This window comes from Oncorhynchus mykiss, chromosome 29 (genome assembly GCF_057628025.1).
Source record: "Oncorhynchus mykiss isolate SJ-2025 chromosome 29, ASM5762802v1, whole genome shotgun sequence".
Taxonomy (NCBI): domain Eukaryota; kingdom Metazoa; phylum Chordata; class Actinopteri; order Salmoniformes; family Salmonidae; genus Oncorhynchus; species Oncorhynchus mykiss.
The window spans coordinates 19,420,601-19,438,488 of record NC_143050.1 but is presented as its reverse complement, the minus strand read 5'-3'; the positions used below and the strand labels follow the sequence as shown (position 1 = coordinate 19,438,488).

At 42.6% G+C, this 17,888-nt stretch overlaps 1 protein-coding gene across 4 annotated transcripts in view; it reads left to right on the top strand.

Annotated features, from left to right (window-relative positions):
• Nucleotides 1-6,262: 6,262 nt before the first annotated feature.
• The window catches only part of LOC110509938 (gamma-aminobutyric acid receptor subunit alpha-3), a 143,396-nt gene continuing 131,770 nt past the window's right edge, over nucleotides 6,263-17,888 (top strand). For all 4 annotated transcript variants that reach the window (XM_090226749.1, XM_036967508.2, XM_036967509.2 and 1 more), the window contains exon 1: nucleotides 6,263-6,457. The gene's annotated coding sequence lies outside the window, so the exon portion shown is untranslated. The remainder of the gene's footprint in view (nucleotides 6,458-17,888) is intronic.

Sequence of the window (17,888 nt, the reverse complement as noted above, 5' to 3'; positions counted from 1 at the left end):
TAAAGGTGTCAACCAATTGGGACCTAAGTGTTTATAGACAAACCAGTGTATTGTTTATGGACAAAGAGGGGCATTGTGAATGGGCTAGGATGCTGCAGAAGGTGTGACAAGTTTTACATACTGAGCACACCACTCTCTTTACATGTGCGAGTGTTGCAAAATAAATGTACACATACATGTTATTCAATCATTTCATCTAAACTGCTTGTGTGCGTCAATGAGAGTCTGCATAGTCAAGCGCTAAAATAGAATGCCAATGTACCCAAAATGTTGCTGCTTAGGGGTATTTTCCAGCAAGGCACTGTAGAGGGACTGCAGATAACCTGCGTTTTACACAGAGAAGCTAAAAATAGAAAAGCGGTAGACTAAAATGTATTACCTGGTCTGGAGGGTACTCTTTTATCATCAGGTTACATCTAACCACCTGTAACCCCATGTTTATGTCATGCTTAATGTAAATTGAGCTATCTTGTCATTTTTTTTTACAACTTACCTTCACCTTGTGCAGAGCTAGGGGTTGGAAGCACATACTGGTGGAATCAGATTCTGTACAGCAAAACACACAGCAATACACAATTTACACATCCCAGTAATTGTATTGATCTCTATTAGACTGGCTAGCTTAGCACACCTAACATGGCCATTTCAATAGTCAGCTTGCTGTTAGCTAGTGTCTCTAAATTGGCTGCAAGATTGCTAGCCAGCTGAGAACCAACTAACCAACCAGAGACTACTTATACACATTCCTCATTGCTACCAACACGTAAACACAGGGTGAGTTAGCTATATCAACAATCCTATTTTTAGTAGCGGAGTGTTTTCCAGACAACGGTGGAATAGATGGCTACCAGATTGAGTTACTCTTATTTGCTAATGTTAGCTAGCTTATGTTAGCTAACTTTAGTCAAAGATAGAACAAACTAACAAACATGTTTATTCTGCTGAAGGTACTGTACCAGTCTAGCAGTGACTAACTTGGCAAATACAAAATTGATTGGCAGTGTGTGTCCAAAAGATAGCTATCTATATGTTTTAGCTTATGGCTTTCAGAGTTCAATACAAGACTTTAAGCTAGCTAATTTACCTAGTCCAGCTAGGCTAGAATGCTAGCTAACGTTACATTATGTCTAATCAGGAATCTTAATTGTTGTGTAGGGGGAAAAAACATGGTATCACATCACTTCTCAGCTGTTCTCAAAATGGATTCCCCATCTGTTCATCCTGAAAAAATCCCTCTGATAATCATTACTCAACGTAAGCATCATTTTTGAAATCCCCAACCAACTGGCAGCATTAGGTTAAATCTCTGGTAGGTGGAAAGGTGAAAAAGAACACATTTTGGCACTTGTTTGTAATTGGCACAGCCAGACTAAGAACACCACACTGGTATGATGACAAATGTTAGTGAAATAAATTCTGAGATTACTGTGTGTTGGTTGTTCGAAGTCAAATCAAATCAAATTTTATTGGTGACATACATGTGTTTAGCAGATGTTATTGCGGGAGTAGCAAAATGCTCCAACAGTACAGTAATATCTAACAAGTAATATCTAACAATTTCACCCCAATACACACAGTACACACACATCTAAGTAAAGGAATGGAATTAAGAATATGTGGACGAACAATGTCAGAGCGGCATAGTACAGTATAAACATATGAGATGAGTAGTGCAAAATACAGTGCCTTGCGAAAGTATTCACCCCCTTGGCATTTATCCTATTTTGTTGCCTTACATCCTATAATTAAAATAGATTTTTTGGGGGGGCTTGTATCATTTTATTTACACAACATTCCTACTACTTTGAAGATGCAAAATATTTTTTCTTGTGAAACAAACCAGAAATAAGACAGAACACTTGAGTGTGCATAACTATTCACCCCCCCCCCCCCCCCAATGAATACTTTGTAGAGCCACCTATTGCAGCAATTACAGCTACAAGTCTCTTGGGGTATGTCTCTAAAAGCTTGACACATCTAGCCACTGGGATTTTTGCCCATTCTTCAAGGAAAAACTGCTCCAGCTCCTTCAAGTTGGATGGGTTCTGATGGTGTACAGCATTTTTTAAGTCATACAACAGATTCTCAATTGGATTGAGGTCTGGGCTTTGACTAGGCCATTCCAAGACATTTAAATGTTTCCCCTTAAACCACTCGAGAGTTGCTTTATCAGTATGCTTCGGGTCATTGTCCTGCTGGAAGGTTAACCTTCGTCCCAGTCTCAAATCTCTGGAGACTGAAACAGTTTCCCCTCAAGAAATTCCCTGTATTTAGCGCCATCCATCATTCCTTCAAATCTGACCAGTTTGCCAGTCCCTGCCGATGAAAAACATCCCCACGGGGATGGTGTTCTCGGTGTTATGAGAGGTGTTGGGTTTGTACCAGACATAGCGTTTTCGTTGATGGCCAAAAAGTTCAATTTTAGTCTCATCTGACCAGAGTACCTCATTCTATATATTTGGGGAGTCTCCCACATGCCTTTTGCCGAACACCAAACGTGTTTGCTTACTTTTTTATTTAAGAAATTGCTTTTTTCTGGCCGCTCTTCCGTAAAGCCCAGCTCTGTGGAGTGTTACGCTTAAAGTGGTCCTATGGACAGATACTCCAATCTTCGCTGTGAAGCTTTGCAAATCCTTCAGAGTTGTTTTTGGTCTCTTTGTTGCCTCTCTGATTAATGCCCTCCTTGCCTGGTCCGTGAGTTTTGGTGGGCGGCCCTCACTTAGCAAGTTTGTTATGGTGCCATATTCTTTCAATTTTTTAGTAATGGATTTAATGGTGTTCCGTGGGTTGATCAAAGTTTCGGATATTTTCTTATAACCTATTCCTGATCAGGGTAGCCTAGTGGTTAGAGCATTGGACTAGTAACTGGAAGGTTGCAAGTTCAAACCCCCGAGCTGACAAGGTACAAATCTGTCGTTCTGCCCTTGAACAGGCAGTTAACCCACCTAGGCCATCATTGAAAATAAGAATTTGTTCTTAACTGACTTGCCTAGTTAAATAAATAAAAAATAAATAAATAAATAAAATCTGTACTTCTCCACAACTTTGTCCCTGGCCTGTTTGGAGAGCTCATGGTGCCTCTTCATGGTGCTGCTTGCTTAGGGGTGTTGCAGACTCTGGGGCCTTTCAGAACAGGTATATACACTGAGATCATGTGACAGATCAAGTGACACTTAGATTGCACACAGGTGGACTTTATTTTGAAGGCAATTGGTTGCACCAGATCTTATTTAGGGATACATAGCAAAGGGGGTGAATACATATCGCACTCACCACTTTTGCGTTTACATTTTTATTTTTATATATATTTTCATTTTTTCCATTTCACTTCACCAATTTGGACTATTTTGTGTATGTCCATTACATGAAATTCAAATAAAAATAAAATAAAATTACAGGTTGTAATGCAACAAAATAGGAAAAGCACCAAGGGGAGTGAATAGTTTTCCAAGACACAGCGGGGCAGTATCTGAATTCGCTATGAATGCTGGACTTTATGGTTCACTATGGGCAGCTGAATACACAGGAAGTCAGAACTTCCCAATTCTACCTGTGAAATAAAAAGGTGCTCAATCTAGCTTGTGGTTTGGATAAATGTATGTTTTTACAAAAACATAATGTTATTAATATAGTAATGGATATATGCTGTGGAAGAGCAATTTATTTTTAAGTGAAAAAGTCATCACACACTGATGTTTATCTGCAACAAGAAACACATCAATAGTGGGAAAATGCACGTGAAAATATTAACCTGAAATTCTGTCACCAATTGGATGCAAACCTAGCTATGGAGAACAATGATTTATGCTCTAGCACATTGGTGGATGTTGGTGGCGGATGAATGGCATGAAAATGGGCCTCAGTATCTCTGTGCATTCAAATTGCCATCGATAAAATGCAACTGTGTTTGCTGTCTGTAGCTTATGTCTGCCCATACCATAACCCAACCTCTACCATGGGGCACTCCGTTCACAACGTTGACATCAGCAAACCACTCGCCACACTTTGCCCAGTACAGTTGAAACCAGGATTCATCCATGAAGAGTACACTTCTCCAGTGTGCCAGTGGCAATCGAAGGTGAGCATATGCCTACTGATGCCGAACTGCAGTCAGGTCAAGACCCTGGTGAAGATGATGAGCAAGCAGATGAGCTTCCCTGAGATGTTTCTGATGGTTTGTGCAGAAATTATTTGGATGTGCATACCCACAGTTTCATCAGCTGTCTGGGTGGCTGATCACAGACGATCCCTCAGGTGAAAAAGCCGGATGTGGAGGTCCTAGGCTGGCGTGGTTACATGTGGTCTGCGGTTGTGAGGCCGGTTGGACGTACTGCCAAATTCTCTATAACAACGTTGGAGGCGGCTTATGGTAGAGAAATTAACATTCAATGCTCTGGTGGACGTTCCTGCAGTCAGCATGCCAATTGCACGCTCCCTCAAAACATGAGACATCTGTGGCATTGTGTTGTGTGAAAAAACTGCATATTTTAGAGTGGCCTTTTCTTGTCCCCAGCACAATGTGCACCTGTGTAATGATCATGCTGTTAAATCAACTTCTACATATGCCACACCTGTTAGTTGGATGGATTATTTTAGCAAAGGAGAAATGCTCACTAACAGGGATATAAACAAATTTGTGCACAAAATTGGAGCGAAATAAGCTTTTTGTGAGTATGGAAAGTTTTTGGGATCTTTTATTTCCACTCATGAAACATGGGACCAACTATTTACATGTCAAATTTATATTTTTGTTCACTATACCTGTTGGAAGCCAATGATATCTACTGTCCTAGATAGCTTTTCAGCTGTCCTTAGATTATGCTGAGAAGCAAGACCAAACACATAAATTCTACTGATTAAGCCTTTCAAATCAATGTCCTAGTAGGAGGAGAAACTTTTATTTTTGGAAGCCTGCATCTCTTTCCTTCCAATGACACTCTCTTTGATTTGCACTAGTAGTGATCTTCAAACAAAGAATTTTTGCTAAATAGAATATTCTCAGAGGCCTATACACCTCCCTGCTGTAACCCTCAGAATACAGTGAACCGCTTGCTGCCTTACTTCACTCTCTGAAAGCAAAAGTTGACTTCTTAGATGTCTTATAAGCCGCCACCTGTTCTAAACCAATGAGGGAGAGGATGATTACTTTGGTGTGTTCTGAGGTCTTTGTATTTCCTGTGGTCTTCTCAGCTGTGTTCACACACAGCCTACATGAGTGAGACATCAATAAAACATGAAGGAAACCTGTAGGAGTAATGTGTTAGGAAAATATCTGGCAACAGTATAGGTGTTATTTATGTATGGTGGGACGGGCAGATCAACAGGTGCAAGTGTGTTATGATGTAGTACTATGTGCCAACAGTTATATACTGTATGCTGTCCATGACTCCACACTAAATCATGAACCTTGTACCTGATGCACCTCCTCTGGCACTACCAAAGCAATTCATAGTGGGACTTAGGCTAGTACGTTGGTATAATCATAGAGAATAACATCATGGGTTGAAAAACAAGTATGGTGAGGTTTGAAAACAAGCTGAAGACAATCAGGTGATTGAAACTGTAGCCATAGCAGTGACTTCAGCCCTTTCTAAAAATGCAGCGGAGGCCAAATAAGTTAATTATTGTGCAATGGACCTCTGTTAAAACACTGAGAAGAGCCCTTCTGATACTGATAGGGTTGTGTATACAAAGCTGTTAGTAGACACACACACACACACACACACACACACACACACACACAGGGGCTAAATAGTACAGACAAGTCAAGGGCACTGTAGCTTTCAACGTAAAAAGCAGATGGCTCTCTTTATTTTGGCCAAATTAGCTCCATCATGTGTAGCCTAACTGGATTTTGTGCATAATGAAGCAATTTGAGTCATGGGCCAAGGCAGAACATTGTCTGATGGGCCCGCCTGTCTGGACCGCATGAGGTAGATGAGTTACAAGAGGACATACTGTAGGCAGTGTTTGGTGGGTGCTTCTAAACTGATGTAGGCTATAATAATATCTTCATCCCCTGCCTAATCACGCATAGGGCAAAGTGGTGAATGACATTATGGTAGCTATCTACTCACCACAAAACACTGAAGATAGGGCAGTTGACATTTTAAAGTTGTTTTGTGACTGTTTTTCATGTTAATTTAGGGCACAATTATGGTTGCAAAGGTAGTTAAGTGTGCGCAAAAAAAGTGTTTTGGGGGGGATTTGCTGGTAGGTAGCCAGCCATCTGTGAGGGGTAGAATGAGGGGGCGGGAAGGTTAGTTTGAAGAGGGCAGGCTTTCCACGATGACAGCACTTTCCCTATCATAATTTCACCCTACCAAAAACCCTTCAAAATCCAGTGGACATACATAAGAATTGCCGTAGAAGTCAGTTGGAACAAAACAGCGCGCATTGACGCAACGAAAATCCAAAGTCGGAAGAAAATAAGAGCTCGAAGAAACGTTGTTTTCTGGTGAGAATGTGTGTTTTGTGTGTCTGGTTGTCAGTAAATTGTTGTCCAATGTTTTGTGTATGTCAATGTTAATCATTGACAGGCATTGAACCCCATCCTCGATATGATATACTGCAGTGTTTCATTCACAAGCAACAACCTGCTGTTTGTGGTGTGCACATAATTGCGTTAAGTTAACAGGTTTCCCCTTGCCTTAACTGCAGTAGAGGGAAGTGTATACATCGGCTTTGAGATGGTTCTGATGAGAACGCGGTGCTGTCTTTAAATTAAAAGGTGCCTTTGTTTTAAGTGGGAAACTGCACATTTACCATGCGGACTATTTGTGCGGTACGCTTTTTATTCACTTACATCGGTATATGTTATAGAAAGCGCCAGTTGAATCGACTTACTCGGGACACTGTCTTCTAACGGGAAATGCGACACTAATCCGAAGGCTATAATGTTACTTTTCGTATCGATAAATAAAACATATCTCTATTATTTGTAATACTTTTAAATCTATCCATACTTGCCAGATAGCCTTTTCTCCTGTGATTTGGTCAAATTATTGGAAACGGCAGAGCATCACTGAACAGGTAGGCTACATATCGAATAACCTTGAAATATATCGAGAATATTTGCTGTTATCGAGGGTTACTCAGATCGGTGTTATTTAGCCTATATTTAGACAAATTCTTTCAAATCAAACGCCATTACCAACTAGTATATTCACTGACGACATGTAACAAATAGCCTAGTTCATGTTCTCCAAACTGTCCATAAACGACAAAAAAATAAGAAATTAGTAAATTATCTCAATGCGGGATGAAAATGAGTCAAGAGAAAACATATCAAATTCTAATGCAACCTTAGGTTTTCATATCGAAGCACTCTCATAAATGTTTGATTCAGAGGACCTACGTGTATCTGCTCACTGTGACTAAAGGCAATGATGCAGTTCATATACTGTGTGTGTGTGTCTGTCTGTGTGTGTGTGTGCTTGTGTGTTTGGGTGTGCGTGTGCGTGTGCACAGTCTAGTAAAAAAATACAATATTGAATGGGTTAGAAATAGGCCAAGACTGTAAAAAAAATACCAACTGGATATCACGAAATTGGGGGAGAAAAGGGGTTTAAAGTAAAACAATTATAACAGAAATAATTAATAAATATCTAAACTGAAGCCCCAAAATGGGCCAGTGCAAATGAAAAATCACATGAAAGAATTTGAGTACAACAAATTCACAGGTTTCTCAAGGGAAGATAATGGAGTGCTGTCTTCTGTACTGAACATGGATGGTTAAGTGCGCTACAAAAATGGCAGAAGAAAGTGGGTCGGCAAGCACCAAAGGGTCTACACCCAGAGCGCCCATTTCTGTCCAGCTGCAGAGCAGGACTCAGGCCTGTCCTCGACCACAGGCCACCGAATACAAACACTGACCTAAGAGATTTGTCTTGTTCTGCAGCAGAGCAGAGGGGAGGTTTCAACAGTTTGGAAAAACGGTATGCCTATATACTTCTTTATCAGCTTTTCCTCCTCCACTTTCCTCCTTTCCTCCTCCTCCACTTTTCCTCCTCCTCCTTCTCCAGCTTTTCCTCCTCCACTCCATTCTTATTGTCTGAAGGATATAGTGGACTGATGCTATTTGAAGCCCTTCCCTTATGAGATCACAGAAAGAGATGCTATACATCAGACTTTAGTGGTTTCGTTTACAATTTCATCTCCCATCAACTCTTAGGCTCCTTTACCATCCCATGTTGTTGGCTCCTCTTCTGGAAAGAAAACCCCCTGCAATTGTTGATATTTTTTTATTTAGCCTTTATATACAATGATGGCCTACACTTGCCTAACCCTCCCCTAGCGCCGCACTATGGGACACCCAATCATGGCCGGTTGTGATACAGCCCCGGGATCAAACCAGGGTCTGTAGTGACACCTCTAGCACTGAGATGCAGTGCCTTAGACCACAATGCTTCAAAGGCATACACTCAATGACCAAAAGTATGTAGACATCTGCTCGTCGAACATCTCATTCCAAAACCCCCTTTGCTACTATAACAGCTTTCACTCTTCTAGGAAGGCTTTCCACTAGATGTTGGAACATTGCTGCGGGGACGTGCTTCCATTCAGCGACATGAGCATTAGTGAGGTTGGGCACTGATGTTGGGCGATTAGGCCTGGCTCACAGTCTGGGTTCCAATTCATCCCAAAGGTGTTCGATGGGGCTGAGGGCAGGGCTCTGTGCAGGCCAGTCAAGTTATTCCACACCAATCTCGATAAACAATTTCTGCATGGACCTCGCTTTGTGCACTGGGGAATTGTCATGCTGAAACAGGAAAGGGCCTTCCCCAAATTGTTGCCACAAAGTTGGAAGAACAGAATCGTCTAGAATATCATTGTATGCTCTAAGTTAAGATTTCCCTTCACTGGAACTAAGGTGACTAGCCCGAACCCTGAAAAACAGCCCCAGACCATTATTCCTCCTCCACCAAACTTTACAGTTGGCAATATGCATTGGGGCAGGTAGCATACTCCTGGCATCCTCCACACCCAGATTCGTCTGTCACCAAATGGTGAAGCGTGATTTGTCACTCCAGAGAACGTGTTTCCACTGCTCCAGTCCCATGGCAGTGAGCTTTACACCACTCCAGCCAATGCTTGGCATTGCGCATTGTGATCTTAGGCTTGTGTGCGGCTGCTCGACCACGGAAACCCATTTCATGAAGCCCCCGACATACAGTTCTTGTGCTGACGTTACTTCCAGAGGCATTTTGGAACTCGGTAGTGAGTGTTGCAACCGAGGACAGATGCATTTTATGCGCTTCAGCACTAGTCGGTCCTGTTCTGTGAGCTTATTTGGCCTACCACTTTGTGGCTGAGCCGTTGTTGCTCCTAGGCATTTCCACTTCACAATAACAGCACTTACAGTTGACCGGGGCAACTCTAGCAGGGCAGAAATTTGACGAACTGACTTGTTGAAAGGTGGCATCCTGTGACGGTGCCACGTTGAAAGTCACTGAGCTTCTCAGTAAGGCCGTTCAACTGCCAATGTTTGTCTATGGAGATTGCATGGCTCTGTGCTCATTTTTATACACCTGTCAGCAACAGTTGTGGCTGAAATAGCCAAATCCACTAATTTGAAGGCGTGTCCACATACCTTTGTATATATAGTGTAAATGCTTTCATTGGACACGGACTAGCCTGTGTGTCTGTGGGTTTCCCCTTCCATCTCTCTGTCCTGCGCTCTGCATTACACAGGGCTCATAATACGATGACTTCCTACCTGGACTCTGAGTCTGACCACAGGAAAGACGACTTTCCTCTGCCAGCTTCTTCATCTGCTCAGACATATGGAGCAAAGAGCCTCTGTCACAGTGCACAGCTAGGTGGTGGAGGAGTAAGACATTCAGATTTACAGATCCAGCAGGCAATATGGTACTATGGGAGGATGTATTTGAGAGAATAGACAGTGAAGGGAGTCAGCTTTTTCTCTGAGACGCAGTGACTATTCACTGCTCCCTCATGAGTCATGACTCAGCGAGCTTGATCCCACTGAAGTGGCATGTTTGGGAGGTCTCTGTGGAGTTTTCTTTCTCTGGATCCTGCATATGAACAAAGTGAACAGGCTACGGGGATGAGTTAGTTTGGGGTAATGAGTTAGACCCGAGTTGCTCTTTGTTTCTCTCTGTCTCTTTCTTTCTCAAAGGCAGATTCTCTAGAACGATCCACCTGTAGGGTATTAGGGTGCGGAACACTGTTTGTAACCTTCGAAGCCTCCTACTGGAGCTTTACATTATTTGGTCGGGCACTGAACTGCGTAACCCACATAATCTACCAGTCATGTACAAAGGATTGAAGCCATCTCTACTCTTTGGCACTGTTGTCATGGTAAACAACTCGAAGCCTTCAAGTGAATGCAGCAAATTCTCTTCTCCATAGGCTCATTTTGGAGATGCAGATGTCCCTGGTGGGGACGGGGAGGAAGATGAGGAGGAGGAAGATGAGAAGGCAACATCCAGGCGAGCAGGGTCATAGACCAAACAGTCATTCCTTATATTCTGTCTAGCTGTTTTGTTTGCCTCACCGTGCACACATGGTCTATTACAGCGCTGGACAGAGAAGTCACACAGAAATGCAATTGAAGCAATTCACTTTCCATGCATAGAGTGTTTGCATGGAAAGTTTGTTTGTTGTGCTTCTTGAATTAGCATATAATCATGCAGTGTGACACGTCTGCCTAACGCAGGGGAAGGTTCAGGTGTGCTAATGAGATCCATGGCATTGTTTAGGTCTCTGCTGCTGCTGCTGTTGTTGATATTGCATTATGTGAAGTCTGTGTTTTCCCTGGAAGGGCTAAAGCTGCATCTGTCACGTAAACACATTTTGGCACACTGCTAATGTGAAGTGTCGCGATGGCTTCAAGGTATTTTTTTTTCTGTGTGTGTGTGTGTCTACTAACAACTTGGTGTGTGTGTGTGTGTGTGTGTGTGTCTACTAACAGCTTTGTATACACATAGTATCAGTTAATAACTAACTAACTAAGCAGCAGGTATGTCTCTATCTTTTTTCTCCAGCACCATAAGGGTCAGGGCGACCCACAGAATATTTCAATGTAGCGTGTCTCTCAAAGCCAGAAGTCGAATGACAGTTCAAATAAAATAAAATAAAATTGAATTGTATTTGTCACATGCGCCGAATACCACAGGTGTAGACCTTACAGTGAAATGCTTACTTACAAGCCCTTAACCAACAATGCAGTTTAAAGAAAAATACCACCACCCACCCCCAAAAAATTTATAATTTAAAAAAATTAAAGAGCAGCAGTAAAATAACAATAGCGGGGCTATATACAGGGGTTACCGGTACAGATTCAACGTGCGGGGCCACTAGTTAGTTGAGGTAATTGAGGTAATATGTACATGTAGGTAGAGTTATTAAAGTGACTATGCATAGGTAATAACAGTGCGCAGCAGCAGCGTAAAAAAGAGGGGGGAAGGGGGCTATGCAAATAGTCTGGGTAGCCATTTGATTAGATGTTCAGGAGTCTTATGGCTTGGGAGTAGAAGCTGTTTAGATGCCTCTTGGACCTAGACTTGGCGCTCCGGTACCCCTTGCTGTGCGGTAGCAGAGAGAACAGTCTATGACGGGTGGCTGGAGACTTTGACCATTTTTAGTGCCTTCCTCTGACACCGCCTGGTATAGAGGTCCTGGATGGCAGGAAGCTTGGCCCCAGTGATTTACTGGGTCGTACGCACTACCCTCTGTAGTGCCTTGCGGTCGGAGGCCAAGCAGTTGCCATACCAGGTAGTGATGCAACCAGTCATGCTCTCGATGGTGCAGCTGTAGAATCTTTTGAGGATCTGAGGACCCATGCCAAATCTTTTCAGTCTCCTGAGGGGGAATAGGTTTTGTCGTGCCCTCTTCACGACTGTCTTGGTGTGCTCGGACCATGTTAGGTTGAAGCTCTCAACCTGCTCCACTACAGCCCCGTCGATGAGAATGGGGATGTGCTCGGTCCTCCTTTTCCTGTAGTCCGCAATCATCTCCTTTGTCTTGATCACGTTGTTGAAGAGGTTGTTGTCCTGGCACCACATGGCCAGGTCTCTGACCTCCTCCCTATAGGCTGTCTTGTCGTTGTCGGTGATCAAACTTAATGATGGTGTTGGAGTCGTGCCTGGCTGTGCAGTCATGAGGGAATAGGGACTACAGGAGGGGACTGAGCACGCACCCCTCAGAGCCCCCTGTATTGAGGATCAGTGTGGTGGATGTGTTGTTACCTACACTTACCACATGGGAGAGGCCAGTCAGGAAGTCCAGAATCCAGTTGAAGAGGGAGGTGTTTAGTCCCTGGGTCCTTAGCTTAGTGATGTGCTTTGAGGGCACTATGGTGTTGAACGCTAAGCTGTAGTTAATGAATAGCATTCTCACATAGGTGTTCCTTTTGTCCAGGTGTGAAAGGGCAGTGTGGAATGCAATAGAGATTGCATCATCTGTGGATCTGTTGGGGTGGTATACACATTGGAGTGGGTCTAGGGTTTCTGGGATAATGGTATTGGCTACAGATGTGAGTGCTACTGGTCGGTAGTCATTTAGGCAGGTTACCTTAGTGTTCTTGGGTACAGGGACTATGGTGGTCTGCTTGAAACATTTTGGTATTACAGACTCAGACAAGGAGAGGTTGAACATGTCATTGAAGACACTTGCCAGGTGGTCAGGGCATGCTCGGAGTACACATCCTGGTAATCCATCTTACCCTGTGGCCTTGTGAATGTTGACCTGTTTAAAGGGCTTACTCACATCGGCTGAGGAGAGCATGATCACACAGTCATCCGGAACAGCTGATGCTCTCATGCATGTTTCAGTGTTACTTGCCTCAAAGCGAGTATAGAAGTTCTTTAGCTCGTTTGGCAGGCTCATGTCACTGGGCAGCTCTCAGTTGTGGTTCCCTTTGTAGTCTGTAATAGTTGGCAAGCCTTGCCACATCCGACGAGCGTCAGTGCCGGTCTAGTACGATTCGATCTTAGTCCTGTATTGACGCTTTGCCTGTTTGAATACGTCTCTGTGTGTGGAGTAAAGGTGGTCTAGAGTTTTTTTCCCTCTAGTTGCACATTTAACATGCTGGTAGAAATTAGGTAAAAATTGATTTAAGTTTCCCTGCATTAGTCCCCGGCCACTAGTAGCGTCGCCTCTGGATGAGTGTTTTCTTGTTTGCTTATGGCAGTAGACAGGTCATTGATTGCGGTCTTAGTGCCAGCATCGGTTTGTGGCGGTAAATAGACAGCTACGAAGAATATAGATAAACTCTCTAGGTAGATTGTGTGGTCTACAGCTTATCATGAGATACTCTACCTCAGGTGAGCAAAACCTTGGATGTTGTGCACCAGCTGTTGTTTACAAATATACTTAGACCACCACCCTTTGTCTTCCCAGAGGCTGCTGTTCTATCCTGCCGAAACAGTGTATAACCTGCCAGCTGTATGTTTTTCATGTCATCTTTCAGCCACGACTCAGTGAAACAAGATATTACGATTTTTAATGTCCCGTTGGTAGTTTCATCTTGATCGTAGGTCATCAATTTTATTTTCCAATGATTGCATGTTGGCCAATAGAACGGATGACAGTGGGGAAAATAGTTACAAACAGTTGTTATGAAAATGATTGAAAGTCAAATATGAAGGCATTATGTCACAGCTTTGGCTTAAGGATATTCTCCTGGCTTCACTCTCTCTCTCTAAGAATGACCTGGTTCTGTCTTTGAGGGACTCAACGTTCCAACCCACCATCCACTTTGGGCTTAAGGGCTCAATGTGATTAGTAGAGACCTGGGCCTTTTCTCTGTTCAACTCTTCTCTACATCTCTCTCTCTCTGCATGCCTGTGCTCACTGTACATCTTGTTATCTAAGAGCCGACAACTTCAGCCTCGTAACTCGGATCTTCCCTTCAACTACGGGAAAGGAATTAAAGCGAGTTCACTTCTTCTTCAACTCGTATTTTCTCTCTTACAGACAGAGAGAGGTCCATTTGTCGGTGTGATTTATTAATCAACATCAGTTTCATCATTTAAATCTCATGCTATGAGGAGAGCTAACTCTGAGTCTGATTTCAAACAGTCTGTCAGAATAGTGGCTTTAAAAAGACATAAAGTGATCAAAATAGAGATATTAACTAGATGTCAATATTATCTTGGAAGTCAATGAAGAGAAATGGCAGGTGGGACTTTTATTCCATTTGTGCCTTATTCAAATGATATATTTCCTGATTAGAACATCTGCAGTCGTATACATCTGCATTGGAACAGTCATTCCAATCCCAAAGTTGTTACTCCGAGTGGGACCATCAATGTTTCAACACATTTTTCAGATGCAAGAACAAATCTATAAGAAATGAATGTAGGGAGGGCCAGTGGGCTAGGCATGATTCAGTGCTGGGGCACTGAGAGCAAATGTCTGGAGAGAGTATTTGTCATGTTCCTTTACAGGGCAGCTCAGGGACAGTCTTGGGACAGGTGCTTGATGGTATTGATAGGCTGGGAGTCCCAGCAGAACCTAAGAAGCTTGTCTCATACTCTCCCCATTGGTGTCTCCTACTCTTCCAACTCATCCATAAGACCTGGCCATGACAGTTCTGGAACGGAATGAGTACTGACTGACGGTTGCTTTATGCTCTCCAGGTCTTTAGTTCCCTACATCCTCTCTCTCTCTCTCTCCAGCTCAGCATGGGAGGGCATACAGTATGCAAAGGTCTGCCTCTCTTACTTCCGTTTCTAAGTTAGCATGTAGGTTATTCAGGATTTGTAATAATGAACGGTGCTGAGAGATGCAGGTATGATTCAACAGTACTAACGACCAACCCAAAATACAGAGATTTTGTACTCACGAAGTTGCTTCAAATGAGCAACTTATAATTTCCATTCTACAGTTCTTCTTGCAAGGTCTCTATGGGTCCGGTGTCAGCCGTGCAGTCCAAGCACTAGTACAGTGATTTCCCCCTAGTAAGGCTTGTGTTTACCACGTTATGTTACACCACCAGTTTTGTAGAGACCGTCCTCTGTGGATGCCTGACGGAGTGAGCATTTCATAAATGTGCTTTTGGACATTTGAGGAAAAGAGCATTAACCCACCAGCCTCTTACCCCCAATCCATCATGCTGTCATCCCTTCGCAGGCAGGCAGGCAGGCAGGCAGGCAGGCAGGCAGGCAGGCAGGCAGGCAGGCAGGCAGGCAGGCAGGCAGGCAGGTAGGCAAGCAAGCAAGCAGTAGGGATGGTGGAACATTCGATACAGTTACATATCCTGATTATTATTTTTGAAGATATATTGTATCGTATCCTTTTGAAAATATTGCAAATATAATTTTTGCTCTGTTTGGAAGTCTTGAAATATACAGGAGTTGTGTAGTTCGTTAGCCATTTGATGGTTACTGGAACCTCCAAACAACCCACACAATTAACATCCCAATAGCAGTGAAGACAGGCAAAGTCTGTCTGCACCAAAAATCCACTATTTTTCCATCATAGCTTGTTCTCCATCTTCTTTTCAGCACGTTTCCGTGACTGGATGGGGTTTTCCTGGGGCATACATTTTACATCTACAATACATTATAGTGCATTTTGCAGTGCATATAGGGGAAACACTGGTCTTTGCCTGTCTTCACTGCTATTGGGATGTTAATTGTGTATATTTCAAGACTTCCATTCATTTGTGTAGGGTCATCTTAGTTGAAAAACAGTATCATTTTCATTTCTCAGGACAGGAACAAAATGTGTGTAGTGTTTCATGTAAAAACATCCTCAGGAATATCACTGCAACAATATGTCTAATTAGTATTATCAGATTATCACACCTCATCACCATTTACATGTACCAACATGCCCTATTAGACAGCATGCTTTTTACAGTGTCCCTAACTCCTGTGACATAATAGAAAAATCAATAAATCAAAAGCATCAATAAATAAGTTAAGTGTGGAATGTAGCAATGTTATCTGTGGTATGCTTGACTGCTAGTGTTTCTGAGGAAGAGCAGCCACTGCATTTGCTGGGGGAGAAATGCTGCAGTTAAAGCTAGTCTAGTGCTGCTGGAGTATGATCCATTGGGCACTTAGGCACTGAAAACGCTACTTATAATGAGATTTCTTTCTGCTCCTTCCTCTCCTTGTCTCGAGCAAACATAGCAATTTCTGATTCCTCCTCTGTACCCCAAGGCTTTCTCCATCTCACTGTCTAATAACTCTTACAGAGGAAACAGTCAAATGTTGTTAATGTGAAGTGAGGATACTGCACCTGACTGCAGAGAATCATTATTTTACCATAAAGCATAGTTATTTTCTAAAATGGCTCTTCACTGCAGTATGGCTCTCTTTAGTAGTGTTTCCTCCACCATGGCTTTGTTAGTAGGACACAGACTGATAGTGTATGTAAATCCCCAGTATTAGTGTCTCCAGTGAGTGGAGATGTAAACCATAGCAGGTACTGTAGTAGAATTATCCCCATTATCCCTGTCATCTCCTGTTCACAACAACAACTATCATTGGCCTAATCACTCTCTGCATATTTTTCTCATCATTTTGGTTTGTTCAGTTTCCTTCTTTGTCGTGAATCACATGATTCTATTGTGAGATGTTTGCTTTGCCCCATTTACCCCATCGTGTCTCAATAGCGTGCTGCTGTCTCAATATGTTAGCTTAAAAATGAAGACGCCGATTTAAGAATGATCAGAGCAGCAACATATTGTATAACAGCCATCCAAGTAATAGACCGTTTTCTCTGCTACCGCACGGCAACCAGTACCAATGCACCAAGTCTTGACCCAACAGGACCCTGAGTAGCGTCTACTCCCAAGCTATAAGACTGCTAAATAGTTAGTTAAATAGTTAACCAATAGCTACCCGGACGATCTGCATTGACCCTTTTTGCACTCTTTTGACTCATCACATATGCTGCTGTTACTGTTCAATATCTATCACTTTATCCCTACCTATATGTACATATCTACCTCAATCACCTTGTATCCCTGCACATCTACTTTGTACTGGTACAGGAAGAGGCAAGTGCAGCATCTTCAGTTCTTGCAGTTCAAACTCCAATTATAATATTCTTGACAGTGCCTGCCAAAACAATATGTAATGGCAAATGATCGAATAAATTTGCTAGGTAGCCTAGCGATTAAGAACATTGGACCAGTAACCGAGAGGTTAATGGTTCAAAACCCCGAGTTGGCAAGGTAGAAAAAATCTGCCGTCCTGCTCTTAACTGTGCTTCTGCATTGCTTTAGGCTGGGTTTCTGTATAGCACTTTGTGACATCGGCTGATGTATAAAAGGGCTTTATAACTACATTTCATTGAGTTAACCCCCAACAACTGCTTCATGGGTGTTGATTTAAGGCAGCCCCCTGCACCTCTCTGATTCGGAGGAGTTGGAAGACACATTTCGGTTGAATGCATTCAGTTGACTAAGTATCCCCTTTCCCTTTGCCCGTGTATATAGCCAAGTTATCGTTACTCATTGTGTATTTATTTATTGTGTTATAAGTTTTCAATTTTTCTGTTATTTCTGTTATTGTTTTCTTTCTGCATTGTTGGGAAAGGCCTGTAAGCATTTCACTGTTAGTCTACACCTGTTGTTTACGAAGCATGTGAGAAATACAATTTGATTTGATATAAAAGTCAAGGTTTTGCCCAAGTAGTGGAAAAGGTGGGCCGTATATGATGTAATACATTGCTTTGAGTGCAGTTGGTGTGCTGAAGTAGCGATTGGTCTATAGCAGGAACCCTTAATGCTCTAAGACAGATTTTTCATGGGAGGAAAACTTCTATCCCAAGTTGAACATCTGCTTTCCATTGTAATGGGAAAAGTGTGTATTTCATGTACTGTTGTAATGATCTGTGCAGAGGCTGTTGAAGTATCCTGCAGGTCTCTAGAAAGACTAATTGTACAGTCACACTCATTTGCATAA